The sequence below is a fragment of the Capra hircus genome, chromosome 25 (assembly GCF_001704415.2).
Source record: "Capra hircus breed San Clemente chromosome 25, ASM170441v1, whole genome shotgun sequence".
NCBI classification, from domain to species: Eukaryota; Metazoa; Chordata; class Mammalia; order Artiodactyla; family Bovidae; genus Capra; species Capra hircus.
In genome coordinates, this window is record NC_030832.1 from 27,920,368 (window position 1) to 27,934,413 (window position 14,046).

Consider the following 14,046-nt stretch of genomic DNA (forward strand, 5'->3'; position numbering starts at 1 on the left):
GACTGGCTGGATCTCCTTGCAGTCCAAGGAACTCTCCAGAGTCTTCTCCAACACCACAGTTCAAAAGCATCAATTCTTCGGTGCTCAGCTTTCTTCACAGTCCAACTCTCACATCTATACATGACTATTGGAAAAACCATAGCCTTGACTAGTTGGACCTTTGTTGGCAAAGTGATGTCTCTGCTTTTTAATATGCTGTCTAGTTTGGTCATAACTTTTCTTCCAAGGAGCATGCGTCTTTTAATTTCATGGCTGAAGTCACCATCTGCAGTGATTTTGGAGTGCAAAAAAATAAAGTCTGCCACTGTTTCCACTGTTTCTCCATCTATTTACCATGAAGTGATGGGAGGGACCGGATGCCATGATCTCAGTTTTCTGAATGTTGAGCTTTAAGTCAACTTTTTCACTCTCCTCTCTCACTTTCATCAAGAGGCTCTTTAGTTCTTCTTCACTTTCTGCCATAAGGGTGGTGTCATCTGCATATGTGAGATTATTGATATTTCTCCCGGCAATCTTGATTCCAGCTTGTGCTTCTTCCAGCCCAGCGTTTCTCATGATGTACTCTGCATATAAGTTAAATAAGCAGGGTGACAATATACAGCCTTGATGTACTCCTTTTCCTATTTGGAACCAGTCTGTTGTTCCATGTCCACTTCTAACTGTTGCTTCTTCACCTGCATATAGGTTTCTTAAGAGGCAGGTCAGGTGGTGTGGTATTCCCATCTCTTTCAGAATTTTCCACAGTTTGTTGTGATCCACACAGTCAAAGGCTTTGGCGTAGTCAATAATGCAGAAGTAGATGTTTTTTTCTGGAACTCTCTTGCTTTTTTGATGATCCAATGGATGTTGGCAATTCGATCTCTGCTTCCTCTGCCTTTTCTAAATCCAGATGCCTTCTCTAAACCCCTTGCTGCTGACCCTCATTTCCAGCTCTCTTGGTCCGAGACAGAGAATAAAAAAGTAATACCTTTGGCATGAGTTTCTTCCCCAGCTTTCCCTTTCTGAGACCCTCTCTGTCCCTCATCCTCTCTCTATGCCAGATCCTGGAATGGAAGTGCCATTTGTGGGGAGCTGCTGTACTTTTGTCCTTCCAGAAACCAAAGCAGGGAGCTCCCCGGTTTCCCAATGGTTAGGACTCAGAAATCTTACTGCCCAGGCCCCAGGTTTGGTCCCTAGTTGGGGAACTAAGATCCCATAAGCTGCATGGCTCAGTCCAAATAAAAGAAACCAAAGCAAAATCAAAGCAAAACCAAAGAGTGGTGGCAGAGGTGAGAGGAAGAGATGGAGAGGGTCTCAGAAAAGGAAAGTTGGGGAAGAAAATTAAAGCTCTGGAGGGCTGGGCTGCTTGCTGGGAGATGACTCTCTGAGGCAGAAGCAGGGTAAAGGTTGACTTAGAAGATGGCAGTGGCATCCGGGTGCTCACCGGGGTGTCAGTGAACATTCGTCCACTTCTTCTCTTTTCTTGGACCTGCCAGACTGTTTGGAAGAAGCAGTCTCTGAGTCCTTTGAACTGCCTATTGGTCAGAGGGAGAAGCTGTCTAGGCTCTCAGGTGAGGTCTCTGAATCTGAGTTGATCACCTGGAAGAGGTATATAGCTGGGGAGGGAAAAGAGATCCAGGGCATTCAGAGTATATGTGGTGAACCTGAGAGTCACTAAATGACACAGGGCAATACATATGCCGTGTGAACTGGGTGTTCATTAAGGCTTGATCAGTGAGTTTTCCAGAAAAGAGTCTTTAAAAAATTACATATTTATTTATTTCAAATAGATAATCCAAGCACAGGGCACAACATTTCAAAAAGTGCCAGAAGGTATGCGTAGTAAAAAATAGATGTCTTTCCCTCTCCTGTGCCCAAGTTCTTCAGTTTCCTTCGCAGAAACAACTACCGTTGTCAGTTTTTATTATTGTTTTTCAGTCGCTAAGTTGTGTCTGATTCTTTGCGATCCTGGCATGGATTGCAGCATGCCAGGCTCCCCTTCACTATCTCTCAGAGTTTGCTCAAACTCATATCCATTGAGTTGGTGATGCTATCCAGCTCATCCTCTGTCACCACTTCAATCTTTCCCAGCATCTGGGTCCTTTCCAATGAGTTGGTTCTTTACATCAGGTGGCCAAACAAAGTATTGGAGCTTCAGCATCAGTCCTTCCAATGAATGTTCAGGGTTGATTTCATTTAGGATTGACTGATTTGATCTCTGAAAATCACAAGTGTGCGTGTGTTTGTGTGTTTTTGTGTACTTGAAAAAATACAAATGGGCATACTATATATACTGTTTTTAACTGTGTTCTTTTAAGAGTATATTTTGGAGTCTTTTTTCTTACATATACTGTATGGTTTGGGGTAGCTTTCAAAAGCAGAAAAACCTTGTTCCCTTACAGCCATGGAGCTTTACTTCAGATCAAGCAGCTCCTTATTTGCAGCTGTTTTTTTTTGTTTGTTTGTTTTTGTTTTTGCTTTTTTTAGAGACAGTGTGGTCCCTGGGTGACCTGAAGCTGTCTTGTTCAGGGAAGCATCCTGTCATGGGACAGGCAAGGAGCTGACATCCCTGCCAGATTTCACCGGGATTCACGTTCCCCATTCTTATGGAATTCCCTACATCTGGAATTTGTTCTCAGAGTTTATATGAGAGATACCAGCACCAAGCTCCTACCTGGCTACTCAATTTTTTCCCCCCCAGGTCTTGTAGGTGGGTGAAGTGTTTTCTGGGTGTTGTGGAGGTCATTTCAGAGAGCTGCATTTCTGGCTCATGGAGAGAGGCTGGCAGGGGCTGTGTTTAAGGGATTAATGCCCCATGGTGCTGTCTGTGGCTTCAAGATTACTCAGGTCAGGGTGAGCTGTTTCCCTGAAGCAGTCTGGAATGCAGGAAGTGGAATGGGACACAGCTCTTAATGGTAAAAGACTGGTTAGTCAAACCACTTTGGGTGCAGGTGTATCTAAATCACCTTGTAGAATGTGTCCTTTCCCTTTCCTCTTGCTCTCTGCCTGCCAAAGTTGCTCATTTTCTTTTCTTTTTAATATTTATTTTATTCACTTAATTGGCTGTATTGGGTCTTAGTTGCATGGCACAGGGAATCTTTGATCTTTGTTGCAGCATGTGGGGTCTTTAGCTGTGGCCTGTGGGATCTAGTTCCCTGACCAGGGATCAATCCCGGGTCCCTTGCATAGGGAACAAAGAATCTTAGCCACTGGACCACCAGGGGAGTCCTGCTCCCTTTCTTTTGATGAGCTTTCTAATCCTAGTGGTCCATTTCTGCTACCCCAAAGGAGCTTGGGTCAGATCAGATCCGCTTCCTAAGTTGATTTAAATGTTCCAAAGAGAAAACACCAAGGTGGGTATTTCTTTAAATTTCGTCAGATCGAATTGCTTACAAGATTTTGCCAATCAAATAAAGGGAAAACAACCAGATATACTGATCCCTTGTTCTTAGAGAGGCGCCACAGCCTGAGGCTCTTGGAGGTTTATTACCTTATTTGCTCGTTTAAAAAAATAACAGCTTTATTCAGATATAATCCACATACCATATAACTCACCGACTTCAAGAAAACAATTCAGTGGGTTTTTAAAAATATATTCAAAGAATTACACAACTATCACCTCAATCAATTTTTGAACATTTTCATCAATCACTCCCTCCCATCAAAAAGCCCCATAGCCATTAGCAATTACTTCCCCCTCAGTCCAAGGCATCCACTAATATACTTGTTTTTTTCTATGGATTTGCCTGTTCTGGACATTTCATATAAAGGGGCTCATATAGTATGTGGTCTTTCAAGACTGGCTTCTTTCATTTAGCAGGACACTTTCAAGATTCAGCCCTGTTGTAGCATTTATCAGTACTTCACTCCTGTTTATGGTCAAGTAATATTCCATCGTGTGGCTATGTCATATTTTACTTATTCATTAATTAGCTGATGGACATCTGGGTTTTTTCCACTTTATTGGCTATAATGAGCTAAGGGTACTATGAACATTCCTGTAGACATTTTTGTGTGGACCTCACTTGAACTTGGGCATCCCCAGTGGCTCAGCGGTAAAGAATCTGCCTGCAATGGAAGAGATGCGGTTCTATCCCCGGGTAGGGAAGGTCCCCTGGAGGCAGAAATGGCAAACCACTCCACTATTCTTCCCTGGGAAAGCCTATGGACAGAGGAGCGTGGTGGGGTCACAGTCAGATATGACCAAGCATATAGGTACACTTGATCTTTACAGCAACTCTCACGAGGTTTACAGACCTCGTTCTACAGACAACAAAACTCATTCCAAGACTGTAGACAGGAATTTTTGATGCAACTGTTAGATTTCTGAGCCCATGCTTTTTCCAGTCTGTGTTCACAGAGCTGAAATGACTGTTTCGACAGAACGTGCTGTGGATATGTCCGCAGGAAGGACCTGTGAACAGGAATGGTTATTTTTCAGTTGTGAAATTTCAGCCCTCTCCCAGTGTCCCCCTTCTCTTTGCCTTTTTCCTCCTCTCCTAGTTCTCACTTTCTTTCAAGTACCGGGGTTTCCGCCTCTCTGGTGGGTACAGAATCCACTCTCACTCATTTACACTTTGGTGTGGAATATAATTTTGTGCGAATGTGATATTTGCACTTTCGAATCACCCTGATGAGGTGAAAGCTCCTCTGCTAGTAGCAAGCACTGAGGTGCTATTTGAAGCAGGGACAGGCAGAGGGAGGATTTCTTGGAAAAGCTCCTTCTCCTGTCGGGTCCCAGGTTTCCAGGATGAAGGCCACCCACCGTGGGGGTTGGGGCTGCGTGGACCGGCACCTGCCCGCGGCCTCCCCCCTACCCCCAGCTAGGTCGCGCGCACCGTTGCTCGGCAACCACCCCCTCACACAGGTGGCGGCCCCAGAACCCTGCGGGGAGCGCGCGCACACGCCGGGACTCAGGGCCGCCCGCGCGGCCCCGACGTCAGACCTACCCCTCTCCTCAGTGCCTGTCGGGCCCGGCGGGAGGCCGAGCCCCGCCCCACTCGGAGGGCAGCCTGTGGAACCCACGAATCAGAGAGACCGACACATCGCCCGGCCGGGCGCCGGGCAACCAATCGCCGCACGTGTGTGATCCCGTGCCTGCCCGGGAGGCCGGCTGCGGGCGCTGAGGCGGCGACGGCGGGAGTCGCTGCTGAGGCGGCCGCGGGCGCGGGTCGTGTCAGCGCAGCTCCTCGGGGCCGGGCCGGGCTGGCAGCAGCTGGCGCCTGGCGGTGAGGGCGGGCTCCCGGGGTGGGCGGAATGGCCCCCACCTAGGGCCGTGGCAGTAGCGACTGAGCCCAGGATGCTGAGGAGGCGGCGCGGCGGCTCCTCACTCATTCCAGGTAAGGGGGACGCCGCGCTCGTTGCGGCGCGCCGCCCCGGCCCCTCTGTCTTCCTGCCGCCGCTCACCTGGCTCCGAGTCCCGGCCGCGTCTGTCCCGGCATCCTTCGGCCCCAGTCGCCGCCGGCCCGCGTATCTCCCCCGGGGCTAGTCCAGCCCCGCCCCCTCAGCGCGGAGCCCCGTGTCCCGGCCCGGCCGGGCCCGGCTCCGGAGCCCGCACCCCTGTCCTCGGCGCCCGCGTTTCCCTGCCTGGGGCTTCCCCGTGGCCCGACTCGCCCCCGCCGTGGTCGGCCTCTGCTCTCTCCCGCCTCCTCCCCGCCTTCCTGTCCCTCAGGCTGGGCCGGCAGTTTCCCAGCCTCCGCAGTCCTTCGGGGCGCCTTCCGGGGATGAGATCGGACTTCTGCCCTCATCTCTACCCGGACTTCCCTTCCCCAGGCTCACCCCATTCTTTCCCCTCTATACTGGGTCCTCTAGGCATTTCACTCGCGCCCTCCCGCCCCCCCACCCCCACCCCACGCCATGTGTCCCTGGGTTTTGCCTTTTGCCCCCAGATGCTTTCCTTTCCCAACTCGCCCCTTCTCTCTCCGTTTTCATCACCCACCGTCGCTAACACATCTTTTCCTCTACGCTTAAACCTTCAGACACTGCTCCTCTCCTGAGTGCCCGGTCTATAGTTTAAGCATAAGTCGTCTTTAAATGAGCTACACCCATAACATGTAAAGTGTGTTGCTTAGAGTTTGGCACACAGTAGGTCTGGTACGTGGTAGGTGCTTACGCATGTTACCCTCTTCCTCCTTTGAGGCCTTTGTGCCCTCCAGATAGTGGTAGCAAGACGTCCAGTAACCAGTACCTCAAGAGTAGTATGAGAGGTGGCAGGATGAATTAGGCACCTCCAAGTGTGACGAAGAGATTGCATTGTCAGTTATTTACTTACAGCAGTCATTCCGAAGAATTGAATTTTGCCATCTTTGGGTCATGTATTGTTTTATAATAATTGGCTTTGTAAAGAGTTCTTAATAAGGTTTGCAACTTAGGCCCACCACCCCATTTCCAGTGTTTGCTGAACTTTTATTTTTAGGGAAGGAAGAGCCCCCACCTCCTAGTTGAAATTGCATTGTGTCTAAGAAGGGTTTAGCGTGTTTACCTCCCAGCTGGATAGTCCAGCCCTGCAGTGAATTTTCATCCTTTAAGAGCCTCGAGAAATCAGGTTTAGATTTCTTGGAATCAACTGTGGAAGGGATCAGAAATGCTTAGGAGTGGAAGTTCTGACAAGTTCTCTCAGAGTGAAAGAAGAATTAGCCACCCCTGCCCCCCTTTCTGGCTATCAGAGGAAATAACTAGAGTCGATTTTTAAAAAGAATAAAATAAGTTTGACTTTTGAAAATTATAAAAGCCGTGTTACTGGCCTCAAGCCATTCTTGCTCATTTGCTCTGATGATTTCCAAGCCTGGATGAATCAAACAGTTGGCTTTTTCTGCTCCTGGAGGCTTGAGGAAAGCGTGTGACTGAGCTGCTGGTGCTGCTCGAAACTTTTGGATTTCAACTTTGGTCGTGCTGCCTGGAGATCCTTTGACTCACTCCCCATGTACCTCTTATGTACCTAGACCTCATTGCTATTTCTAGATCTTTACCATTCTCCTCTTCTTGGCTTATCTTACTCTTGATTTCTTTACATTGCTTATTTTGCCTCTTACTTCGCAGAATTGGTGAGCATCAGCCCTGAACCCTTAAGGGTTTGTCGTTTTTCAGTGTGCTTGTACCTGTCTGATTTCTGATCACCTTTTCTTTTATCAGAGGAAGAAGGTATTACTTTCTGAGGCTAACATGTTTCCTATTCTGTATTCTCTTTTTTTCTCAGCTTGCACACATGCTCAGGTTTTCACCGTCCAAAACAAAACATTGCCTTGATGTACTTTCCCTCAGATTAGTGGTATTCCTGAGGATTTTGTTTTCTGTTCTCTCCCCTGTCCTCTAGTTTGTGTTATTACACTTCCGTTCATGGCTTCTAGTAGCACCTGTATGTTTTTGGTTTGTAGCGGTATATATCCAGTCCTCATTTTTCATGAACTTCAGGTATTTCATATGTTTTTCTGTCGGATAACTATACTTGGATACTTGTACTTCAAACTTGGGTATTTTGTCCTTTCTCTTCTTACTCATAGCTGCCTCAAGGACATCCACAAACCTCCTATTTTAAGTTCTGTACCCTAGAAACCTTAGAATCCTCTTCTCTCTTATCATTATATCTGCCATGGATCCTATTGTTGCTATCTGAAATCCTTTTCTTTTCTTTCCTCATTGCCAGAAGATTGCTTGTGGCCTGGGTTATGTTTTTCCTGAACAGATTTCAACCCAGGCTCTACTTTAAAACCACCTGGGAGCTTTTAAAGGTTGAGGATGAGGGGATCAAGGCCTCCATAGAGATTCTGAGTCTTAGTCTGCTGTGGGGCCAGACCTTTTCATTTAAAAAATCTTTCCCATGCAGCAGTAATAGGCAGCAAAGGCTGAGAACTGGCTTGAGAGCTCTAAGAGGGACTGAGAATGGTGAGGAGCTATATATAGCATTTAACTCATCCTTTAAAAATCAACATAAATGTCACTTGTTGGCATGGTTACTTTCCTGACTTTGTACATTTACCTGTTAAAGTACTTATCACATTAAAAAAATTTTTTTTAATTGGAGGGTAATTTCTTTACAATGTTGTGAGTTTCTGCCATACAACAATGCGAGTCAGTCATCATTTTATATTTATATATATGTATGTATATATCCCTTTCCTCTTGAGCCTTCCTCCCACCTCTCATCCTACCCCCCAGATTTTATTTAAATCATTTCTCATGGGCCCATTTTTCTCATAACTAGGATTTTCTTGAGGTCTGTGATTATGCCCAAAGGTAAATTATTGTTTCTTACACTATTCACGGCATTTCTGATACCAAATACGTAGGTTTTTCCCTCATTAAATAGTTCTCAATTCTCCAGACAGCAACTGAGTATTCTACACTTTAACTTAATTATTACTGTTAATACCTGGATTTAGTGCAGACCCCATAGATTACAGTGTGGGAGACCTGGGTTTGATCCCTGAGTCAGGAAGATCCTTTGGAGAAGGAAATGGCAACCCATTCCAGTATTCTTGCCTGGAAAACCCCATGGATGGAGGAGCATAGTAGGCTACAATCCATGGGGTCGCAAAGAGTCGGACACGACTGAGTCACTTCACTCCATAGATTCAGGACTCAGTCCCACAAGACTCCTCTCAACTTCAGACCAATCCCAAGTCCTAGGTTGTGACCTGTACTTGAAGCCAATTGGCAATAAATTGAGGCTTCTAACAACTCCGTCCTCAGGTGTGTAATTTGCTATAAAGGCTCACAGAATTCAGGAAAGCTCATTACTTACCTTTACCCATTGACTAAACAGTGAAAACAGTGACAGATTTTATTTTCTTTGGCTCCAAAGTCACTGTGGACTGCAACCATGAACTTAAAAGATGCTTGCTCCTTGGAAGAAAAGCTGTGACAAATCTAGTCAGTGTATTAAAAAGCAGAGACATCACTTTGCCAACAAAGTTTTGTCTAGTCAAAGCTATGGTTTTCCCAGTAGTCATGACAGATGTGAGAGTTGGACCATAAAGCAGGCTGAGCACCGAAGAATTGATACTTTTGAACTGTGGTGTTGGAGAAGACTCTTCAGAGTCCCTTGGATTGCAAGGAGATCCAACCAGTCAATCCTAAAGGAAATTAACCGTAAATATTCATTGGAAGAACTGGTACTGAAGCTCCAATACTTGGGTCACGTGATACGAAGAACTGACTCATTGGAAAAGACCCTGATGCTGGGAAAGATAGAAGGCAGGAGGAGAAGGGGATGACAGAGGACAAGATGGTTGGATGGCATCACCAACTTGATGGACATGAGTTTGAGCAAACTCTGGGAGATAGTGAAGGACAGGGAAACCTGGCATGCTGCAGTCCATGGGGTCACAAAGAGTTGTACATGGCTGAGCGACTGAACAACAAAATTCTGAGAGCCATTCCATATGCTATTAAGAGGTTCCAGGGAAACTGAGACTCCATTGTTTCCTGGATTAAATTTATGGTTAAACATACTTTTATACTGGCTTTTGATGAGTGACTTTTGATTGTATCCTGGACCTTTGTGGTATTTTGTTAGGAGACTCTGGATCCTGTTTAAATCTTTTATAGGTGAGGGATATTAAGAATTACTTCTAGTTATAAAATAAATCTTGGGTATGTAATATACAGCATAGGGAATGTAGTTAAATATTGTAATAACTTTGTATGGTGACAGGTGGTAACTAGACTTATGGTAGTGACCATTTTGTAATGTTTAAAAATATTAAATCACTGTGTTGTACACCTAAAATTAATATAATAATGTAAGTCAGCTACCCTTCAATAAAAAGAAAAAGTCTTCTGTTTTAGTAGCAGTTGCCCTAAAAAGTTTCATACATAGGGCCCAGCCTACTTTCTTCTGTTTTTGGTAGCAGCTTTATCACATTTCATACATTCGCCCATTTAAGGTATAATTTTTTTTAGTATGTCTGGTATATTTTAGTTGTTTAATTGCTGTAGTTGTGCCAGACTCTTTTGCAGTCCCATGGACTATAGCCCGCCAGGTTTCTCTGTCCATGGGATTTCCCAGGCAAGAGTACTGAAATGGGTTGCCATTTCCTTCTCCAGGGGATCTTCCTGACCCAGGGATCAAACCTTCATCTCCTGCATTGACAGGCAGATTCTTTAGCACTGAGGCACCAGTGAAGTCCTGTGCAACCCTTATTACAGTCAACTTTAGAACATTTTCAAGAAACTGTGCACTCCTTACCTGTCACTTCCAACTCCCACTTGTCATCCTGTCAGTTTAGTTCAGTTGCTCAGTTGTGTCCAGCTCTTTGGTGATGCCATCCAACCATCTTGTCCTCTGTCATCCCCTTCTCCTCCTGCCTTCTATGTCCAGCTGACTGCAGCACGCCAGGTTTCCCTGTCCATCACCAATGCCTGGAACTTGCTCAAACGCATGTCCATCAAGTCGGTGATGCCATCCAACCATCTCATCTTCTGTTGTCCCCTTCTCTTCTTGCTTTCAATCTTTCCCAGCATCAGCGTCTTTTCCAATGAGTTGGTTTTTTGTATCAGGTGGCCAGAGTATTGGAGTTTCAGCATCAGTCCTTCCAGTGAATATTCAGGACTGATTTCCTTTAGGATGGACTGGTTGGATCTCCTTGCAGTCCAAGGGACTCTCAAGAGTCTTCTCCAACACCACAGTTCAAAAGCATCGATTCTTTGGTGCTCAGATTTCTTTATGGTCCAACTCTCACATACACAAGTGACTACTGGAGAAATCATAGCTTTGACTAGACAGACCTTTGTCAGCAAAGTAATGTCTCTACTTTTTAATATGCTGCTTAGGTTGGTTATAGCTTTTCTTCCAAGGAGCAAGCATGTTTTAATTTCATGGCTGCAGTCACCATCAGTAGTGTTTTCGAGCCCAAGAAAATGAAGTCTTTCACTGTTTCCATTGTTTCCCCATCTGTTTCCAATGAAGTGATAGGACCGGATGCCATGATCTTAGTTTTTTGAATGTTGAGTTTTAAGCCAACTTTTTCACTCTCCTCTTTCACTTTCATCAAGAGGCTCTTTGGTTCTTCACTTTTTGCCATGAGGGTGGTGTCATCTGCATTTCTGAGGTTATTGATATTTCTCCCAGCTGTCTTGATTCCAGCTTATGCTTCATCCAGCCTGGCATTTCACATGTAAGAGTAAGGTTTTATAGCAAGAATGCTCCACATTTTGGGTATTGTTACTGGGAATTGCATTTTATCCATTTATTATTGAACTGAAGGAAGAGGTCTACTCTGGAAAAATATACCAACCACACCCTATACTATATAATCTTTAGTAAGGTACAGGAATATAAGTGTATAAAGGCAAATTTCAATTTTTCTCATATAAATTATTTTAATAGTGATTTCTAATCAAAGATTTGATACCCAAATTTTTATGAAGAAGGTCGCAGAATTCCAGCTCTGAGTAACTTTGTGTCAGACACATAATTTCTCTTGACAGAAGTGGGAATTTATTTACATTTGAGAGTGACTGTGCTGAAGCAAAACTAAACTGCAGAAAAACACAGGAATTGTAGAGCTACTTGACATGCTAGTTTTTGCCTTTCATGTATGTCTATTATCTCTTAGCATCAGATCTAGCTCTCCATTCTTGATCCCATCTTGATAAAGTCATCAGGGACTTGCAGAAAGTGTGCAAAAATGCATGGTATTTGTTTATGCAAATAAAGCAGAATGCATACATGGATTTAGAGTTTTCTTCTATCATTCTAATTAGATCTGAGATGACTGAAATAGGATAATTCAAAAGCTAGGTGCATTTTTTAAACCATAGGCTAATGAAAGCCTTATAACACTGCCAGAGTTTTAAGTTCACTTCATTTGCATATTCATGTTGCCTGTGTTGCTTTTTGTTCATGCCAGGCCTAGGGAAGCACCATGGAATTGTCATCATAGTTTTAGAGCCAGACCTGGGTTCCAGCTTGGTTTGCCAGGTATTGATATCTTAAATGAGTTACTTATTCTTTTTGAGCTTCAGTTTCCTTTTATGTAAAATGATTCTGGGACAGAAGTGCTACTTTATCTTCTGGTTTGTTGCAGTGAGACTAAGAGAGTACAAAAAAAAGTTAGATTCTGATCTATTCATCAATGAGAGTGAAATGATAGAGGCAGATGAAATAGACTGATCAATAAAGAAAGTGGATTAGAAGAGCAAGGGCCAGAGAGGGAAAAACAAGAATTGAACTTTATACTTTAGTCTTTCTGAATATAGTCAAACCGTATTTTCACATTGGAATCAGGAAGAAAGACTGATCAATATTCTAATTATAGTGTAATTATAGTGAAGTGTTAGCTGTCTGGGGTTTTAGTGAGAAAAAAAGTTTAGTGGGTTCACGGAACACTTATTTATTGATGCTCAATATGCAGGTAGGATAAAGATGTAGTCAGTATCTTTACAACTAATTACACTCAGAATCTAGTTATATTAACTTATTGGCAATCAAGAATCCATTAACTCATTCAAAAGTCCCTATTTTCAAGGAGTTCACAATCTACTGAAAAAAGATGAATTACATAAGAAGAAATAAGATATGGGTAAGTACAAGGGCACTAGGAAGGATACCTGTGTCATATGAAGCAGAGAGCTGTGAGGAAAGCTTCCTAGGAGAGATAGTCTTGAAACTGAATATTGAAGGACAAGTAGGAGTCGTAAGTGGTACTCAGGTTGTTAAGATGAAGGCAGCGTTGGGTGAGAGTGTGTGTGTGCGCGTTGAGGGTGTTGATGATGTGGAGTAGTAAAAGCAGAGGCTGAGGGGCAGGTGAGGACTAGATCATGAAGGGCCTTATGTTATGGTAAGGATTTTTTTCTGAAAGAAGTAGAAAGCCATTGAAGGGTTTTAAGCAGGGAAGTGTCATAAGTTTATTTACATTTTAGAGAGATCTCTCCTGAAACAGGATAGTGAATGAACCGATTAAAGGAAGTCAGAGAGTACTAGTCAGTAGGCTGTGGATTATCTTTGAGAATAAGATGAGGGTGAGAATTAAAGCCATACCAGCAAGGGAAGAAAAGGGAGAAGAAAAGATTCAAGAGCTATAAAGGAGGAAGAATTGACAGGACTTTACCTGCTGTGTATGAAGAGATTAAGGAAGAAGCCACAGAAAGGCTCCCAGATTTTTAGCTTGTGCATTTGGGAGGAAGTGGTTCATTTACCAGTAGAGAAAACTGAAGAGGAGGATTGATTTACTAGAGAAGATATGTTCCATTTGGTGTTCTTTGAATTTGACAGGCCCAGTGGAACATCCAGATAGATTTTATCCCTTCGGTTTGAATGGTCAGTTCTTGGGATTTAGCATAGAAGTTTTGGCTGCATATAGATTTGTGAGGCATCAGAAAATAAATAGTGGGTTGCCATAGATGAAGCTGGGTGAGTGTAGGAGTGTGGTTGAGGGAACCCAATTATTCTTTGTTGTTCAGTCGCTAAGTTGTGTTCTGACTCTTTGTGACTCTAGGGACTGGAGCATGCCAGGCTCCTCTGTCTTCCACTATCTCCTGGAGTTTCCTCAAATTCATGTTCATTGAGTTGGTAATGCATCTCATCCTCTGCTGCCGGCTTCTCCTTCAATCTTTCCAAGCATTAGGGTCTTTTCCAACGAATTGGCTCTTTGCATCAGGTGGCCAAAGTATTGGAGCTTCAGCAGCAGTCCTTCCAATGAATATTCAGGGTTGATTTCCTTTAGGATTGACTGGTTTGCTCTTCTTGCAGTTCAGGGGACTCTCAAGAGTCTTCTCCAGCACTTCTCCAGTTTGAAAGCATCAGTTCTTTGGTGCTTGGCCTTCTTTGTGGTCCCACTCTCACATCTGTATATGACTACTGAAAAACCAATGGTGGTGGTGGTTTAGTCACTAAGGCATGTCCAACTCTTGTGACCCCATGGACTGTAGCCCACCAGGCTCCTCTGTCCATGGGGTTCTCCAGGCAGGAATACTGGAGTGGGTTGCCATTTCCTTCTCCAGAGGATCTTCCCTACCCAGGAGTCACACCTAGGTCTCCTTCATTGCAGGCAGATTCTTTACTGACTGAGCTACAGGGAAGCCCCAGAAAAACCAATGCCATAAGTTAAATAATGTTTTGTGACTGGC

At 44.3% G+C, this 14,046-nt stretch overlaps 1 protein-coding gene across 1 annotated transcript in view; it reads left to right on the top strand.

Moving 5' to 3' along the window:
* TPST1 (tyrosylprotein sulfotransferase 1) overlaps positions 5,062-14,046 on the top strand; it is a 91,217-nt gene continuing 82,232 nt past the window's right edge. Inside the window, exon 1 of the mRNA XM_018040970.1 lies at positions 5,062-5,318. The gene's annotated coding sequence lies outside the window, so the exon portion shown is untranslated. The remainder of the gene's footprint in view (positions 5,319-14,046) is intronic.